Genomic DNA, 20,027 nt, shown 5'->3' on the forward strand with positions numbered 1-20,027 from the left:
CAAGCCCTTTTTCTTACCCTCCTCCCTGGAGAGTAGAACGGCATCCGTGGCAGCGTCCTTCCCCTTCCTGTTACTGAGGTTTCCTCTTCACAGAGTGGCTGCTGAACAGGACATGCATAGAAGCAAACAATGGTGAGATGCTCCCTAACCGGCTGCAGAGAACCAGAGCCTTTAACGCTGCTGGTTTGAGACAAAACATTGAGAGCCCCACTGGTGAGCGTGAGTGACGCAGGCCTGAGAGCCTCGCTGGGGTGTTGAGAGGAAGAGGCAGCTTGAGGACCCAGCAGTGCTCGCTGCTTTGTGTGCGGGGGCACCGTGACCCTAGCCCTGTGTCACGACAGCTGGTCACCCATCTGTCCCCTCTCAGTGCAACTGGGGAGAGGATAATATGAAGGCCAAACCTAAGTGATTCCGTTTTGTTTTTCCACTATCTGCTGATGGTTTTGACAAAGGGATTAAAAGCAGGAAACATTAGCCCTCTCTCTCAACACTAGTAGCAACAAATATGGAGGAAAAAGGGTATTCTACGGGAAGTACAAATGGCTATCAGATAATTGCACTCATTTAACTTGAACAATGAGCCTGCTATGTTTACTCTGCGCTCCTGAGTCTTTCTCATGCTTAGCCTGCATACGCGCTATTTTCCTCTTAATAAAGTTTAATGTTTAGAGTTCAGGGGAAAGGTCAGCATAAGTTATTTGAGAGTTCTATTATTTGTCTCTGAATAACTTTTCAATTTAAAATATTTTAATCTAATATTCTGTTTGGCAGCTAATGTTTTGGAGAAGTTAAATACATTAATAAATATATGAATGCATGTATGTGTGTATGTGTATATATACATATATATGGCTATGTGTATGTGTATATACATATAGACACACGCATATATAAATATGTGTGTATATGTGTATATATACACATACATATTTTATATATATATATTTGGCATACTCTTGAAAAAATTATGAGCTTTATTACAATAACTTCTTTGTAGGCAATCTATCTTCTCTGTAAAGTTTGACTAAAGTAATATGCTTTTTTTTTAATGAATATGCCTGGTAACCTAACTCTGAAGTAAGTAGGCAATAACGTGCTTCTGTGTCTACAGAAGATGCTTTATTAAGTCTTCCTGATAAATGGGGATTATCCAATGAAATATTTATGAAAATAATTTTCTTTTGAAAGAGCCAATGCTGCAAAGATGGCTACCCAGACTTACAAGGACAACCTCAATTTGAAACATGGAATCACATTGCTATGTTCCAGTGCCAGTTTTTTATTAAGACAATGACTGGTTATATAAGGAATGGCAGAGCTGGGACACACATTGCCTCACAGGTTAATCAGTTTGGCTACACAGGACACTGAGGGTGAGAGGCTTGCTACCTTACTCAAAGCTACATAGTAAGTTTGTGTAAGCATCAAAAGCAGGACCCAGAGATTCTACCTCCTAGCTCAGTGTTCCTCCCTGAATGATGAAAGTATGTCCGGTTGCCAAGGAGAGGTCACTCATCAATGGACCCACCTGGGGAACCTAACTCTGAATCACCTCCTTAACCAGTGCTTTCCTGGTGGTGGGGAAAGTCATGGGCTGGGTTGGGCAAGGCAAGATTTCTGCAAGAATCTGTCTCCACAGTCCTTAGGGCAAAAAAAGCCAGTATAATTTTATGATTATTTTCTAATATTTCCAGTTCACAGGTTCTAAACCTGATGGTGGAGATGTGACTCCCATTTGGGTACTGTCCATGGTCCCTCTGCCCCACCTCTCTTTGCTTTTCACACTCACACTGGCCCAGCTACAAACAAGGGAATGGTCTGAAGCTCTGATGGTCTAAAGCTTTGCCTGGTACAAAACGAGGCAAAGTGCCCCATCATTTCCCTACAGGGATGCTGGACTAATGAATATCCAGGGAAACCCTGAAAGACATAAGGGGTCCCAGAAGTACACCCCAAAACCCGAATGGAAAGTGCAAAGGGAATTGAGCACACAACCTCTGTCTTTCTCTGCTGAGCTGATGTCTCACCTCGATCTCAGTTGAGAAACTTGGAGGTGGAGCAGGTTGTTTGTGTGGATCTGTCTATTCCTTCTCACCCCTAATTAGCCTGTGTTCCAAGATGGAGCCAGGATCCTCCACCCCCATCCACTCTATGATGAGTCATCTGTCCCTCCTGGGCACTGCCCAAAAGGGGAAGCCAGTCTATATCACCTCAGACGTGACTTCATTCTAACAACTCCATCAGGTGTTCAGTCAAAAAAAAAAAAAAAGCACCTGGTGACCAGTGTCAGAAATATATGGCTTATCCCCTTCTTCTCTCTTTGGATCTTATCAAATGCAAATCCTCTTTTGTTCATGATTTCCAAGAAGTAGATTTGAAGACGAAAGTAGATATTTGAGAGATTGGGGTGGGAGACATGGGAAGGAATAAGGGAGAGGAGGGGAGAGGGAGCAGGAATATGTAGAGGACGATCCTCGGACTGAGGGGCAGTTGTGACACCTGTGACAGGAGAGACAAAGTCGCATGATTTGGTAGGAGGGGCCTCAGTGTCCCGCAACCTCTGAGAGCGTCATGTCCATGCAGATGGCAAGCCCTGGAGCAAAGCTGACCCACTGGAGGAAACCCACGTTCTGCAGGAATGGCATGGTGCTAACACTTCTGCCTTGCTCAGTCGCAGGCTGGGAGCAGTCCAGGGAAGAGGTACCTTCTGCATGAATGCCCCAGTGCATCTGAAGACAGAGCGGCTGGAGGGTGTTCCCCAACCTCCCACCTTGAAGCAAGTTCTCTCAAAGGGAGAGCTGAGCAAGGCGCCTCTTGGCTGCCACATGTATACCTGCTATCTTGATATTTTGCTAGCTCTGCCCTAGAGCTTTCCCCAGGAAGACCAACAATTCAGCACCTGAAGAAGAAAATAGCATTAGCAATACACAACATAGGCACACTGGTAGTTCTTTTATCTTTTATTTTTTTTGGGCCAAAACAATTAGTCCTTATTACTGAAACAAGAATATTATATTTCTTTAACTCAATTATTGTATGTTAGAGACAAGAGGAAGCTTCAGAAGTCATTGAGTCGGTTTATGTGTGAAGAGATCTGATCTAACTTAAACAGGCTTTCTCTCTTACCTCTTACCCACCATGTATTTCTTGATCTTTCTTCAGTTCATTCACCTGGAAACCAGACATCTGGAGAAAACCAGACCGCCTGGAGGAATTCCAGGACTGCCCTTACTCTAGCACAATTCTAGCAGAGGCTTATGTGTGGATTTGATATCCATGGATTGTTCTTGGCCTCATCTAAATTCCAGCAAATGATCTCGCCCCACAGAATGCCCAACTGTGCTTACTTTATTGAGATAAACAGGGCTTATGTTTGTCCTGTGTTCCAAATGCACGTGACTCCATCCCTTGCCTGTTCTTCTCTTCCGCTAAAATCTACCTTCCTGTTCTTCACGTCCGTGTTGCCCTGACGACAGCTCAATTAGCTTAAGTGCAGCATTTTTTGAAATAGCTCAGAGCACGTATGTTCTCCAAGTTCTTTGGTCTCCTACACTTGGCTGTAGAATGTTTTTCAAAGCTCAGCAACCTGATTCAAATTGCCTAGAAAGCTTTTAATACTAGTTTGTTTCTCAGGCACACTGACACCCACTGTGTTCAATAATCCGTGGAAAGCCCATTTTTTGCTTCTTTTTGGCACAGGATAACTGGAACAATCAGATCATGTACTTAATTGGCATCACATCAGAGCAGATTTGCTTCTTAACCTAGAAGAGAAATAAGAATATCTCACTAATTGACTTGAAAGCTAGAACATGTGTTCATTTCCTACATCAGGCAGGGTTCTCATTGTTTATGTAAAACTCGAGGCATCTATCCATAGGCTATTAAGTTTCAGGATGCAGACAAGTCATTACAAAAATCCCTTACGCATGGCTCATCTGTATGCTTGTCTATTTTAGGCTAATATAGTGACTTCACTTGGAACGTTCTTTCATCACACTTCCACTTTTTCCTTATGATTTCAAGATAGTGCAAAAAAACATTGAGTCTGTACTGAGTATTGGGTACTATGTGCTAGATGCTGTGCACACAGCGGTAAACTGAGATCTTAATTATTTTGCAATGTAAATTCCATAAGCGTAAGGAATATGCTTCCTTTATTGCTGTTCCTTCCATATCATGAAGAAGAAGTTTTACCGAGAGCCAAAAAACATCATTATCTTTCCCAGGAGTGATTGTGGATTACAGAGCAATTCTACTCAGACACCTAGATAATATAGCTAAACACATTGGTTAAAGGGCTTTTTATATTAATAATAAATAATAGGCACTATTCGGCCAGGAGCAGTGGCTCATGCCTGTAATCCCAGCACTTTGGGATGCCAAGGCAGGCAGATCACGAGGTCAAGAGATCGAGACCATTCTGGCCAACATGGTGAAACCCCATCTCAGCTAAAAATACAAAAATTAGCCAGGCGTGGTGGTGCATGCCTGTAGTTCCAGCTACTTGGAAGGCTGAGGTGGAAGAATCACTTGAATCTGGGAGGTGGAGTTTGCAGTGAGCTGAGACTGGGCCACTGCACTCTAGCCTGGTGACAGAGTGAGACTCCATCTCAATAATAATAATAATAATAATAATAATAGGCACTGTTCTCATATTGGTAGATAGACATACAAAGATATTTTTACATATAGATATGTATGTATATACATATATATACAACTAATTTTCATTATTTGTAGTTTTTATCTTCTGTAAAGTTGTAACAAACACTACATTAGCAAATATTGATCCACTGCTCCTTTGGAAACTACACAGGTTTCTAAGAGCATCTGGTCACAATATTTTGATCAACTCACCAATTCATAATTGATTTGCTTTAGTTGTGTTTCTTAATATATAATGCTGATTCACTAACATTAAGCTCAACAGCACTGTAACTCATGTCTGAATGAAGCTTCTCTGACACACGTATTTTCTCCATAAGGCACCTCATGGACTTCCTGCCCTTAGGAACACTAGACAGGCCTTGAGCACTGCACATGGGGAACATTTTAGACATCAAAATCACCCACAGAAAGCACAGAAATGTGAAAATGTGGCATTACATATAGAGAGGGAGAAAAGGACCCTTGTTGCCAGCACGAGAGCTGAAACAAGAAGGCAAGACATCTAGCTATCTGAGCTCGCTGGGAAATGGGAGTCAGGCAATTCTCAAATGTTGCTATGCTGTGCATACCCACAAATGACCACAAAAATGCCACAAGACTTGGCTGATTAACTTGGAGGTTTGAAATAAATATGGGCAAGTAGGCAAAATTGCAAATACAGAATCTATAAATAAAGATAAGTGACTGTATGTGTATAAATACACACATATATCCATGTCCAGAGGAGGTTGTGTGTGGAGATGTTTAATCTCTCAACAGCCACCTGAGGCAGATAATACTCCTATTTTATAAACGGAGGGGGGAAAAGTTAGGTAGCTAGCCAAAAGCTATAAAGCTGGCAAAGTATTTAAATTTGCCAGGGATTTGTAATCCGGGACATGTTTACCTAATACTCAGTTAAGAGTTAACCGTTAGTTTTTGTCTTTTTTTTTTTTTTTTGCTTTATTTTCTAAATAAACAAGTTTCTATAGAAATAGAACATGAAGGCAGAAAATTACACATATCCTAAGTGTACACTTGATGAATTTCACTGAATGAAGAAGCCCAGGCAACCAGGACTGAGATCAAGAAACAGATCAGATACCCTTGAAGCCTCTTGAGGACGTCTCCCTGTCACCACCACCTTTCCAAGGGCAGCCACTGTCTTGACTTCTAAGTATTAGTTACTATTTAAAGTAAGATTCACATCTAGTGCCTCAACCTTGGTTTCTAATACCGTTCTTCAGTCAAAGGAACCAGGGCTCCTTGGAGAAATAGCTAGCTCTAAGACTGAAGCAGGAACACCTGGGCATCCTGTAATGCCAGAAAACAAAGAAGTCCTGAGCAGTAGTCACAGTAGCAAAATCATGGAATCACCCTAAATGCCCATCAGTGGTAGAACGGATAAAGAAAATGCGGTACATACACACTATGGAATACTACACAGTCATAAAAGAAGAACACGATCATACCTCTGCAGCAATATGGATGGAGCTGGAGGCCGTTATCCAAAGTGAACTAGGACAGGAACAGAAAACCAAACACTGCATGTTCTCACTTACAAGTGACAGCTAAACATTGAGTATACCTGGACACAGAGAAGGGAACAATGGACACCGGGGCCTGCTTAAGGGTGGGAGGAGGGAGAGGAAGGAGAGGTGGGAGGAGGGCGGGAGAAGGGAGAGGATCAGAAAACTACCTACTGGGTATACGCTTATTACCTGGGAAGGAAATAATATGTACACCAAACCCCCAGGCCAGGCAATTTATCTACAGAACCAACCTGCTCATGTACCCCTGAAATGAAAAGGTTTTTTCTAAGTGCTAAGAAAAAAAAATCCACAGTTATGGGCCTGTCAAGAGGACAAAGGCGCCAACAGAACATGCTCCCAGTGGCTTACGCTGGCACAGTTCAAGCACAAAGATGAATCAAATCTTTTGGGTCATAACCCAACATACACCATGAATACCCATGAGTTGATACTGATATAAATGATTGAAAAACTAAGTCAGTGGTGAAAACTAGACAATTTTTGAATTAACTCTTAACTGAGTATCAGGTTAAGTCTTAACTATCAGGTAAACATGCTCTGGATTCTAAATCCCTGAGTTTAAACACTTTGCCAGCTTTATAGCTTTCGGCTAGCTACCTAACTTTTCTGTCCCTCCGTTTATAAAATAGGGATAGTAGCAGTATCTACCTCGGGTGGCTGTTGTGAGCATTTGACATCTCCACACACACCCTCCTCTGGACATGGGTGTCTGTGTGTACTTATACACACATACTGTCACTTATCATTATTTATAGATTCCATAGACAGTTCTCCAGTGCAGAAGAATTCCAATATATAAAGATAATCTGCCTTCAAGGAGATAGAGAATAACTCTCCACTCCTTACGTGTGAGCTATGCACAGTTACTTTCTTCCAGAGAATCCTGTTCTCCATTGCGGCCCCGACCGTGAAGGCAATCTACCCTTTACTGATCTTCCTTCAATGACTTCCCATGGAGAAGAGTTCAGGTATACTTAAAAAACTTCAAACTAGGATTCACGAGACCTGAACTACTGGCTTAATTTTGACACATACTATTGGGTTGTCACAAATTTGGATCCTCCTTGCAAAATTGAGAAGAGAATTCTCTTTTGTCCTTGTAAGTTCTCATAATTGTGGTTATATGTACAGGCTCCCAAGACTGAGTTCAAATATCAACACCGCCACCTACTAGCTCTAAGCTCCTAGATAAGCAACTTGATCTCTTTCCACCTTAATATCCTCGTTTATAAAGTAAATAATAGTGCCTACATTCATGAGTGTTAATGAGGATTAAGTTACATGATACATAAAATGTGTAGCATTTGATGTAGGAAACAACCAATATATACGAGAAGCTAATCATAATACCACCAATAATAATATGCCTGCCCTTGGAAATCTACCCTGGATCCGAGATCATCTCCAGACAAGTCTTGGTTTAAAAGCAAAAAGCAATTCTGTGATTTCTTCTGCTTTTCTGGCCTCTCAATCCCCCATCTGTCGGACACATATTTTTCTTTAAATATATTGATACATTTCATTGACTGAGAGTTGAGGTCCCACTGTTCTAGGATCACTTTTCCCCTCATCAGTATCTTTGTGAATCCGTACTCTGCTTCCTTAAACTCAGTTTCACAGTGTCCTCAGGGGCTTTCTCATGTTTCCAAATTCAGCATTTATTTTATTTTATTTATTTATTTATTTGTGAGGCGGAGTCTCACTGTGTTGCCCAGGCTGGAGTGCAATGGCACTATCTCAGCTCATTACAACCTCTGCCTTCCAGTTTCAAGTGATTCTCCTGCCTCAGCCTCCCAAGTAGCTGGGATTACAGGCACCTGCCACCATGCCCAGCTAATTTTTGTATTTTTAGTAGAGATGGTTTCACCATGTTGGCCAGGCTGGTCTCAAACACCTGACCTCAGGTGATCCACCACCTCGGCCTCCCAAAGTGCTGGGATTACAGGTGTGAGCCACCATGCCAGCCTAATTCAGCATTCTGAAAGAGCTCATGGTAGTACCCAGTTTGGTCATAGCTCTGACTGGAGGTACTGTGGTTTCTTTGAGTAGACAAATAACCCTGTAATTAGATTTCAGTTACATGGCAAACATCTACCTACAGATCTTTAACACTTCATATCTAGAAACAGATTGAAGAAAAATGTGGAGCACACCCTCTTTACAATTAAGCCAAGTGGAAATGTAATATCTCATTATAGGCCTTGATTCAGTGTGTAATTTCTATTCATATGTCATATAGTAGACAGTAAATTAGAAAAAAATAAACTGAGATTCAAATGCTAAATTCATATCTACCGTACTTTGATATTAAAATGTTTCTTTGTTAAAGACTCAAAGTAAGCTTCGAATCCTCTCCAACTGAGATGCAGACAACTTTGGCAGGCAGTCGCGAACTCCTTCAATCTCCACCTTCTCACCTGCATGAATGCTTGCAAGCCAAATTCCCATCAGCAGGGCAATTTCGCAAACTTTACAAACTAATCTGTGTTCCTATTAGTAGTCATTATGAAATGTTTACGACACACAAAAATATGTGAACACCCATGGAATATCCACTAATTTAGAAAAGCCAAATGGCCAGTCGCTATGGCTCATGCCTGTCATCTCAGCACTTTGGGAGGCTGAGGCTGGTGGATCACCTGAGGTCAGGAGTTCGAGACCAGCCTGGACAACATGGTTAAACCGCATCTCTACTAAAAATACAAAATTAGCCTGGTGTGATGGTGCACACCTGTAATCCTAGCTATGGAGGAGGCTGAGGCAGCAGAATCACTTGAGCCCAGGAGGCAGAGTTTGCAGTGAGCCGGGATCACACCATTGCACTCCAGCCTGGGCGACAAGAGTAAAACTCTGTCTCAAAGTAAATAAATAAATGAATAAATAAATAAATAAAATTAAAAAGCCAAATGTTGATAATGAATTAAGCCCCACCCCATGACCTCCTCTCTACCCAACAAGAGTATCAAATATGTGAAGTGGTTAATATGAATTATCCTCTTAGAAAGATCAGGAAGTATAAGGTGATGTCTTATGCTTTGGGTAACATGCCCAAAGTTGTAATAAAGCAAATGGACATTCAGTCACAAGTGACTATAAAGGGAAATTCACACCCAAAGTTTCCTGGACAAACCATGAGCACAGTAAGTCCAGAGGGTGAAGAGAGAAACGGAGCTTTAAATCAGAGTAGGGAAATTCTTCAAAATAAGTAATGTATGTTATTACTTCACAGTAAGTGGATTTATTTCCCAGATTATGACAATATAGGGAGACAGCAAGACCAGGAAAACCCTGGACTTTGAATTCAAAAACCTGGGTTTGGCTATCTGCTATACTGACTCATCAAATGTGACATCAGGAATGAGTCAGAGAGTGTGATAATGTATCAGTTCTCATTCAGCTGCCAATAGGGGCATCAGCACAGCTAACTTTTAATGATCTCACACACAGTGAAACTCTAGGTAAATGGTTGCAAATTTGGTGCAGTAACAAACTGATGTTATCAGAGACGTAGTCTTCTTCTTATCCTCCCTTCATCCTTCATACCATTTCTCTATTTTCTGTCTCTGTCATCCAAGATATGCGATGAGTTTTTTTTTCCTTAGGCTAATTGTCTCATGGGTTCGACCGAGATAGCTGCCACAGAGCCAGAGTCATTCTCTTGCAGAATTGCATTCATGGCCGGAAATCAGGGCAAGGAGCAGAACCAGGGAGCTGTCTTCTTGCACCTGACCCTTTCCATAGAAAGAAACATCTCTCCCAGAAGCCCGTAAGTGGAATTCTCCTTAGATCTCATTGGTAACATGGTTACCCTGAGCTGCCAGGACAATCATTTATCAACTCTTGACAAACAACTTTTCCAGAATGAAAATGCAATGATTCAACTGCTTGATATTCAGCTAACAGTACCCATCAAGGATATACCTCGTTATTAATGGAATTGTGTGTTAGTTCGTGTCTATACTTGTATGCACACAGTCACACGTATGTTTTGATCATAAAATAATTGGGATACTTATTCCCTTTTATCAGAGTAGAACAGAGTAAATGACTGGAGATTTCTGCCCTTTCAAATAAATAAGGCATTTTACGATTACTTTGAAAATAATTTGCTAATGACAATTACTCTTAAATGTTCCTTAAACTTTACACATGTACTTAAAAATAATAAAATTACTTATGTAGTAATCACAATTTTAATCATAGGAGTCTTGACAGATTTTGTAATAATCACTGGAGTTTGACTACACCTGTGATTAAAGCCATTTTTAGTTTTATTTTTGTGATTTATTATATTATTTTTCAGTGTTTGCTTTTTAAATAATTGTTAGAGGAAATATGTAACCTTTTATAAAAGTAATTTGGGGTGTAAATCAATTTTTTCTCTTTCCAAATCGGGCTTTCGTTGCTATGAAGAAAATTAATGCAAAGTATCAAAAAGATAAGTAGCTAATAAGCTTAATGTCTACTGGGAATGAGGAAAATTATATTCCTCTTATAAAAAGGAAAAGTTATTCACCTCTGCCAAGAGTCATAGAGATATAAAATACTCACACAGAGATTTGCATAAATTGACTACAGACCATTATTAAAAAAATGAGACTCAAAAAAATAAAACAGGAAGATGGGTAAAGATAAATCTCTAGTTGTTTCAAAGAGCTAAGAAATACATGAGACAAAAGCCCAACAACTTGACAAATAATTTCAGGGACTTTGAATGACATATTTCTTGGAGAACAAAAAACTATGCTTCTAAAATGTCAACAAATTCTGAAAGAATTGAAAGTAAACACAGGTTAGATTAAACCATGGTTGACCATGAAGGGTGAGCATCATGCCTAGATACTGATGTATTTAAACGTTGTACACACATTGATCTTTGAAGATGATGCACTATAATACTGCTGTCAAGAGTTGCTCTTCTTTTATTGATTCTTAAAAGAAAGATATAAATTTAAGTGTTCAAAAATCTTTGAAACTCCACACCAGCTGCCCATGAAGAAGCCGTAGTTCCTAACTTGTTCCCTTTCATACCTCCAGCATCCAGCACACAATAATATTCTTGGTAAAATCTTAACTTTTACTATCTTTATAGTATTTTTTAATCATTTTTTAATAAAAATGAGCCATTTCATTTTAGCAAAAATTAAATCACAAATATGAAACTGCAGTTCACTTCAAGGCAAATTCATAGAAATAAGCTTTCAGTGGTAAGATGAGAGATATTAACATGTAAAGGAAAGCTGCAAATATCACCACAGCCCAGGAAAAATGCAAAAAGCTATTGAGTAGTCAGGATCTGTTACTCCATAGAGAAGCTGTTTCTCTTTATGCAACATTTAGTAATTATTTCTAAGCAACTACTTACCTGATTCTTTCAGAATTATTTAGGTGGAAAATTCAGACTCTTTTCCCTTAAACTTGGATGTAACTCCCTCTCAAGAGGAGAAAACTCAGCCTCCCACCCTCCTCCATGAACACAGGACTTAGGAGGGGAAGAGATTTCCTGTTACCTCGTCATCGCTTTTCCAAAGCACAGCTCCCCCACCTTGAAATAAAAACACCCGTGTTGAGGCTTATGGTACTCAGCTTTCCTGATCTCTCCTATCAACATGCTGACTCTCTCCCTGACATTTGTGGAAGATTCGAGTATCTTGTAGCTGCCTGCTTTTCTTCTCTATCTCCGTTCCTGAAAACGCTGCAGATGCTATCTGTGTATTAAAAGGGATGATTGACCTTATACCCTGGCATTAAGTACTTACTACCCTCGAACTTCTCAACTGCAGACTTTACCTCCAAAGCCAACTGAGCCACCCCATTCCATGGCAACTGTAGGGCATGGCCTTTGCTCTGAAATCTTCAGCTTTGCCTTATCACTGCAGGCTCGTAGTCTTCCCTCTCACTCCAAGCTTGAAATCCTTCCCTGTTGCATTCTCGATTTAAAAATCTAGTCTGCTGGCTGGGCGCAGTGGCTCACGCCTGTAATCCCAGTACTTTGGGAGGCCAAGGCAGGTGGATCATGAGGTCAGGATATCGAGACCATCCTGGCCAACATGGTGAAACCTTGTCTCTACAAAAAAAAAAAAAATTTTAATCTAGTCTGCACCCTCATCTCAGCACACAGAGCCCTCTGCAGTCTCTTCTCTGCCCGTTTGTCTCTCTGCATTTGCTACCCCACACAAACAGACTTGCCCCTTTCAAGACATCCTGGAAGGCTGTGTTTCCAGTGTGGCTTTGAGCTTCCAACACGGTGCTTCTTTTGTCCTGCTTTTTCTCTTTTGGTTTACTCCTACTCAGTCCTTCAAAACTGGTCTCAAAGTGTTCATTTCTGTTAAAAGCCTTTCCGTGCACCATCTGTGCAGTCTGCTTTATTTGCTCCTGGCTCCCAGAATATCCTTTATATAACTCTCGGGTACACTGGCTAAGGCCAGGAGGACGTCTTGCCCACATTAGTAACTGCCACACCCGGGACAAGGAAGACAGTGGCTAGGACAAGCCTTGAGGATACTTCTCAGAAAATATTAACACCAGAGAAACCAGAAAAGAGGGTGTAATTTCAAGTTTAAATTTTTTCTACTATGCACTTTATACTTGTTTGCTAATACCATCAGATATTTTTATTCACCCCTAGATAGTGGTTGCATTTGATTCCCTACTGAAGACACACACTGCATGGTTACTACATAACAGTACAGTACAGATGATGTTTGAAGGTTGGATGGAAGATGATCAAATGAGGTTAAGCTTTCAAGTTGGGAAAAAGCGGAGAAGGTAGGAAAAAGTATTACTATAAATTTTTTAAGTCATAAACATAATTATTTCTGTTTCTTTCTTTCTTTTTTTTTTTTTGAGCTGGAGTTTCGCTTTTATTGCCCAGGCTAGAATGCAGTGGCACAATCTCGGCTCATCACAACCTCCACCTCCTGGGTTAAGCAATTTTCTGCCTCAGCCTCCTGAGTAGCTGGGATTACAGGTGCCCGCCACCACACCCAGCTAATTTGCATTTTTAGTAGAGATGGGGTTTCTTCATGTTGGTCAGGTTGGTCTCAAACTCCCGACCTCAGGAGATCTGCCCACCTTGGCCTCCCAAAGTGCTGGGATTACAGGTGTGACCCACCATGCCCAGCCTATTTCTGTTTCTTAAGGGCCATTCTGAAAAATGTGAAGAAACTCACCACTTGGTTAAATTTCAGTCATCAGCTGAATTATCTAAAATAGGAAATCTGAGTTTGATTCCACTTTCATAAAAGAAACAAACCAGCAAAACAGGTGTTTAGAATTACTGTATTATAACCCTATAAGAAAAAAAGAATGTATTAAACTCCTCCAGTCCACAGGTCACTATACCCTTATTAAATAGATATATCACAGAAACATGGAGGACTACCGCCATGTACGTATGCGTAGTTTAAAATAGAAACGCAGCAGCGCGTTTAACACTCAGTCTTCTCTTCATCTTAGTTCTCCTTGAAAACCATCACCAGTGCCCTGGCGGCTGAAAAATTGAGCTGTAACTCAATCTGTGCCATTAACGGCAGAATCCTGGCTCAGACTATTAACCTATTTTGATTTCAGTTCCTCATTTGTAAAATGAGGAGAAGGGAAAGGATGGGTGATTTTTCAAATGTTTTATTAATCAACGGAACTCCCTTTTTTTCCCCAAAGAAAATGTTAGCAGGAATCCTGAGATAGGAAATCCGAAAGGCAGGATGAAGAAGATTCAGCCTTCCTCTCTCCCCCCAGGCATGCCCTAGAGTTCTGGGAAAGAGAGTTGGAAAAATAGCTCAGAGGGTCATATTTTGAGACTTTCACAAAAATCCTGGCAGGTCCTTGAGTGGGCCTGTAAGAAAGGATAAAACTAAGGCAGGTCTGCTAAACTGATAGCCTGCCTTAGCTCAAAGGAAAGAGAACACATTTTTCCTAGTTTTAAGTCTGAAAGTGGAATGAGAGTCCTGGGATAGCCTTGGAGGAATCTGTCTCCACCTCCCCGGTTACCATGTTGACTCTTTGAATGGTATTTCTGATGGCCTTTCTGCCCTGCATCTTCACTTTCCTGAAAACCCCTCAGCCTGCTCCCGTCCTTGAACCCAGTTTAACCTCTTCCTCCTCTTCATCTTCCTGTTAATCCACCACGTGGCTCCCAACACCCACAGTTTGGTCCATGATCCGTTCCCTCTGTGACCCACCGCAGCAGGCAGTGCTGATTCAGGAAACCAGGGTTATATTCACTGGAAAACAGATGCCTCAATGGCAATAGGATGAATGAACTTCGTAACCAAGGCGCTCATGGGTCCTTTATGACCTAAGATCTCTGAATCTCTTGCATTGTCTTGCTCAGTTGAAACAAGCCAGGGCTTTGTGTTTCCTCGCACCCACATTCAAGCAGCCAGCGCTGATGACACTTGATTTTCCTCACTCTCCATTCCTAAGACAAAGTGAGAAAATGCTTCCAAAACTAGCTCTAAATTGGCTCATTTTTGCTCTTTGGAAAAAAAAAAAGAGAGAGAGAGAAAGTCTCACTTTTTTACTCCTACAACTTATTTTAAAATTTGCAGAGGAATTCCGACAGAACTACTGCAGTTTTTAAAAATCAGTTAGCCTGTAAAATGTCCAGATATTCTTCGGCACCCAAAGCCTAGCCGGCAGCTGGTGCCACACGGGTCACTATTGTTATCCCACGCTGAGATTCACTTGTAAGAGCCTCACACACAGTAAACAAATGTCAGAGAGCGAACACAAAGCTCTCTCTAAACTCAAGACCTTCTAATTCTCGTTACTTTATCTGTTCACTGTCTAAATGTTTACCTGTCCCGTCAAGGTTCCAGGCATCTCAGATGTCAACTAAAAGAAAGACGCTGTGGCAAAATTAGCGTAAGTAGAGAGGTGATTTGGTCCAAGCTTGAGAATTGCAGCCCTAGAGAGTATTCATGGATTTTTAAAGGAAAAGAAGAACTCAGTTCCTGAGTTGTTTACCAAGGAATTATGTTAAAACAACATAAGCTGTTGATTGGCTATACCTTGTTCTTTGTATCACAGATTACAGGAACATGAAGATAATATGTTAGGCAGCTAATTTGGAGCAAAACGCCTTTAAGAAATTACCCCCAGGCAGGGAGGCAGGGTGGGGAGGGAATAATTGAAGTTCTATACCCTCTTGTCTCTCTGGGCCTGATAAATTTCACAGCCCTCACATAGCTCAGAATGCTCTATTTTTCTCTCCTCACAGACATGTGCCTTAGAACCCTATACTTTGAAAGTGAGAAGACAAATAATGCATTCCAGGGATCTCCGAGGTGATCTCCATCCAGCCCACTGCCGCGGCCTTGATCCCTTTCAACCCACCCTCCTCCTTCAAAGCCATCTCCTGGGGCCCAGCAGTCTCTCTGAAGGGGATAGAGATGCAGTGGCTTGAAGCTACAGATCCCAGACCTCCTGTCCTAATGACATTTCGTTGGTGTCCATCCAGTTAGTAAACAACAGGCAGGGAGGCAGTTAGTTGTTCTGCTTGCTGAGATGATGAAATAACAGACTCTTACTCACAGCTTCCCCTTTCTAAAGTGCTAGGTCACCGCAGGACTCATTCGGCGCCCCGTGGGAATGGAGAAAGGGATTACTTGTCAATAATACATGAGCACAGAAAGCCCTAGAAATGTGTGCCTAAGGCCAAGTTGAAATGGGGAGTGGGGGAGAGAGAAGTCCCTTGATGACACAGAAGGGAGAGAAAAGCTTTCTCAGAGCCCTCGTTCTGCTACAAATTTTCATTCAGCAAACACTTCTGTCCTCCTGGTCCTCCCACCCGGGTCAATTTCACATCAGCACTCCTGAAACAGGAAGGGTAGCAAATACAGCTCTTTCTAGAAAAGGGCAAGGGAGGGAAAAGAATAAAGGGAATCGGGAGAGCATTGATGGTGTGTGAGTGGGTACATGTGTGAATATAGAGTGTATGTGTGTGTGAGTGTATATGTGAGTTGGTGTCTGTGTGAGCATGTGAGTGTGTGTATGTGTATCTCTGTGTGTGTTCATCTTTATTATTACTCCTTTTATGCTTCAACATTGCTGTCTCACAAATTGCCCCCAGAAATGATTTTTGTTCTGTGAAATCTAATTTCCAATCTTCATCTCAATGGCGATGTGCACATTAATTTCTCAGTATTTCAAGGAATACATGGCTCTGTGTAACACTTTTCCAGATCACTGAATTTAACCTTTTAACTCAAACTTTCACTTTCAAATGAAACACCTCATATGCTATAAACTTATTTTCCTTCTTCAGTAAAATATGCAAACATTATTCAAAGTTTTCTTGATAGCTGAAGATCATAGTTCTGAGCCACTGTTTCTTTATGCTTTAATATAATCAGCCCTTCGTGGGCCATGACATGTAGCATGGTGACTTTCTACACAGCAAAATGGTTCCGGTTCTCTTCCTCACAGACCTGACAGGTCCTCCTCTTTATCACTGCCTGCTAGTCACTGATAGCCTAGGAAAATGACAGTCTCCATCTGCAGCCGATCAGCCACCACACTTGCGCCTCTCCACTAGGCTAGGCCGCTTTTCATTTATTTTGACTTATTTTATTCTGTTCCTGCTCCCTCCTCGAAGCTTCCTTCCCTTCCCCTTCTGGTCTGCAGCTCTCGGGCTGGCTCTAGCTGAAGGCTGTGCTGTTTGGTTCTGCTCTGATAAGTGCCGATCTCACCACCTTGAGGTATTTAGGTCTCCAGTTCTCATTTTTTCAGTTTTTGTTTTGTTTGGGGGTTTTTTTAATCCTAGTTCATTTTACCGCTGGAAATGCTTCCTTCCCCTCCCTCAACACCTTCCAACCTTCCAATTTAAGGTTTGATGTCATTCTGAGAATAGGAGGTGGCCCCAAAGCTGCCTCCGGATGCTCCAGGCTCTGCAGTGATTTCCAGATAGAGGATAAGGAATTGACAGTTGGAGAAATCAGAGCCAGCAGCTTTCCCTAAAATACATTAAAACTTTCCCTAACATTACATTAACTCCGAAAAGAGATGAAATAGGCATTTTGAGGGATGAACTCAACTTTTTGCTCTAAAAACGAAAATCCTAATATATAGGATATACAGGTATTGGATTCAGCAAACTATATGCTATATGAACCTGAAAGTTGCCTCTAATTTCCCAGCTGGTAACGTCAATTCTACAGGGATGGGCAGAGTCCATTGCCCCGTGGTCTCAACTCACTTTGGGAGCAGACCGTGTTTACCTGCCACAGTTGAGAGCAATCTTCCCAGTCTCGTACTGCTTCCTTTAGAGAAGGACGCGCTGAAGGCGGCCACCGCCTGTTCCACCTTCTGCAACCCTCAAGCTACCAGAATTGGACTTGACAACAGTTTGTCGAAAAATGGACAAGAGTGCCAGATATTCATTTGTCTATTCAAATGTCCAAGCTACCTTCCTAGTGAAATGTTGGTTGCAATTGCATTTGAATTAAACTTTAAAGTAGGGAGGAAAGAGATATGTGCATTTCCACATTTCAGTTCCTTTAAATGCTAGATAGACGTCATGATAGTCAGCCAGTCCCGCTTCCTGAGATTATTATCAGGCATACGAAAGAAAAACACTGAACTATTCTAGGGAAGTGCAGAATATATGACATTACAAGATAATGCCTTTCAAGGAGTTAATTTTCCATTTCCTTTAATGAATATAATCACTTGCTATCTCTTTGCTCTCCAGTCCATCACTTAATTAATCAGCTCCTCTATGCAAGGTGAACATATTCTGGTCCCTGAATAAAGTTGAGGAGTCCATCAGGCTCCAGGCACAGCTCTGTGGAGTTATCTGTATCCACAGCATCCCCTTGCTGGGGTACCGGTAGTCCACAGTTAATGCAGCCCTGGTTGACTAGGGGAGTGGCTTAAGCTTGATTCAGATGAAAAATGCACAAAAAGTTTTCCCACTCATCTGTCAAAGAACAACCACATTTTACTCCCCCCAGAAGGTAATGTTCCTTTATCAGATAAAAAAGTGTGGCTTACGTCATTAAGACCAAATCTGCAGGCAAAACTGAATGAGTCAACCATTAGCACACGGTCAGGAATTTGACTACCAAAGCCAGCACTGGTTTGTCATCACAGCTGGGTCAGTAGGTAGAAAGCTGTGAGGCATTGAAGGAAATTTTGGAAAGTAAAGACATCATATGCAGTTCTACAATACTAATATGATGAATTTCACACCATGAAAAGATTTTGAATAAGTATTGAGTAGAAGAGTCACGGTCTGCTCCCAAAGTGAGCTGAGACCACTGGGGAATGGACTCTGCCCATCATGAGAACTGAGGTTACCAGCTGAGAAATTAGAGGCAACTTTCAGGTTTGTATCGCACATAGTTTGCTGAATCCAATTCCTATACATCCTATATATTGGGATTTTTTTTGAGACAGAGTTTCACTCTTGTTACCCAGGCTGGAGTGCAATGGTGCGATCTCGGCTGACCGCAACCTCCGCCTCCTGGGTTCAGGCAATTCTCTTGCCTCCTGAGTAGCTGGGATTACAGGCACGTGCCACCATGCCCAGCTAATTTTTTGTATTTTTAGTAGAGACTGGGTTTCACCATGTTGACCAGGATGGTCTTGATCTCTTGACCTCGTGATCCACCCGCCTCGGCCTCCCAAAGTGCTGGGATTACAGGTGTGAGCCACCGCGGGATTTTTATTGACAAGAGTCAATGATAAGTTGCAGATTTCTTCTAGAGCCTGTGACCAAGATATAGCCCTACCACCAAGCAAGTTTGGGGCCACAGAAGTTGGGTTGCTCAGTTAACTTCTGCTATCCTAGTGATGCTGTAGCAATGTACCACAAACTGGGTACACTGTGGCTCAAACAACAGAAATTGATTGTCTAGCAGTTCTGGAGGCTGGAGGTCCAAGATCAAGGTACTGGCAGGGTTGGTTCCTTCTCAGGACTGTGAGACAGACCTGCTCAACGTCTCCTGCCAAACATCTGAGGCTGGGTTCAAGAGATTCTCCTGCCTCATAGAAATGTCATCCTGATCTCTCCCTTCATCCTCACATGGGGTTCTTCCCATGTACCCCTCTATGTCACCAAATTGCCACTTTTGTTAAGGACAACAGTCACCTGTGTCCTTATTTTTACTCCTTTCATTCTTCAACTGTTTTCTGACAGATTGCCCCCAGCAATGATTTGACTAGAGCCCACTTAACGGCCTCATTTTAGCTAACCTGCAAAGACCCAATTTCCACATAAGGTCACGGTCTGGAGTACAGGGGTTCAGGGCTTGAACATTTGTATTGGGGGAGAGAGTACACAACGCAACCCCTAACATCTTCCCTGGAGGTCAGTGCTGAGGTCTGAGGGAGGAGGAAAGAATGCTCGTCCAGCTAGAAACCTGTTTGCCAGCTGATCATTGAGCATGTATAGGAAGACAAAGCTAAAACCGTGACAGAGAACTGTGTGGCTAGATGGAGTTTGTCAAACCCTAACTTTGGATTAAAATCAATGAGTTCATTACTTTCCATATCTAGAATTTGATATGGTTCAGGTCTGTGTCACCACTCAAATCTCATGTTTGATTGTAATCCCTGGTGTTGGAGGTGGGGCCTGGTGGGAGGTGATCGGATATGGGAGTGGTTTCTCATGCTTGAGCATTATCCCACTGGCGGTGGTGTGATAATACTGAATTCTCACAAGATCTGTTTTTTTCAGTTGTTTGTTTGTTTGTTTGAAACAAAATTTCACTCTTGTTGCCCAGACTGGAGTACAATGGCACAATCTCAGCTCACTGCAACCTCCACCTCCTGGGGTCAAACAATTCTCCTGCCTCAGCCTCCCAAGTAGCTGGGATC

The 20,027-nt window shown here is 41.8% G+C and overlaps 1 long non-coding RNA gene across 1 annotated transcript; it reads right to left on the reverse strand.

Annotated features, from left to right (window-relative positions):
• Positions 1-2,947: 2,947 nt before the first annotated feature.
• Positions 2,948-12,371, reverse strand: LOC128931397 (uncharacterized). Its single transcript, XR_008479749.2, has 3 exons — positions 11,994-12,371; positions 11,569-11,748; positions 2,948-3,764 (listed from the first exon to the last, which is right to left on the reverse strand). It is a non-coding gene; the product is annotated as an uncharacterized LOC128931397 (long non-coding RNA).
• Between the last annotated feature and the right edge of the window lie 7,656 nt (positions 12,372-20,027).

The sequence above is a fragment of the Callithrix jacchus genome, chromosome 2, assembly GCF_049354715.1.
Source record: "Callithrix jacchus isolate 240 chromosome 2, calJac240_pri, whole genome shotgun sequence".
In the NCBI taxonomy this organism is placed as follows: domain Eukaryota; kingdom Metazoa; phylum Chordata; class Mammalia; order Primates; family Cebidae; genus Callithrix; species Callithrix jacchus.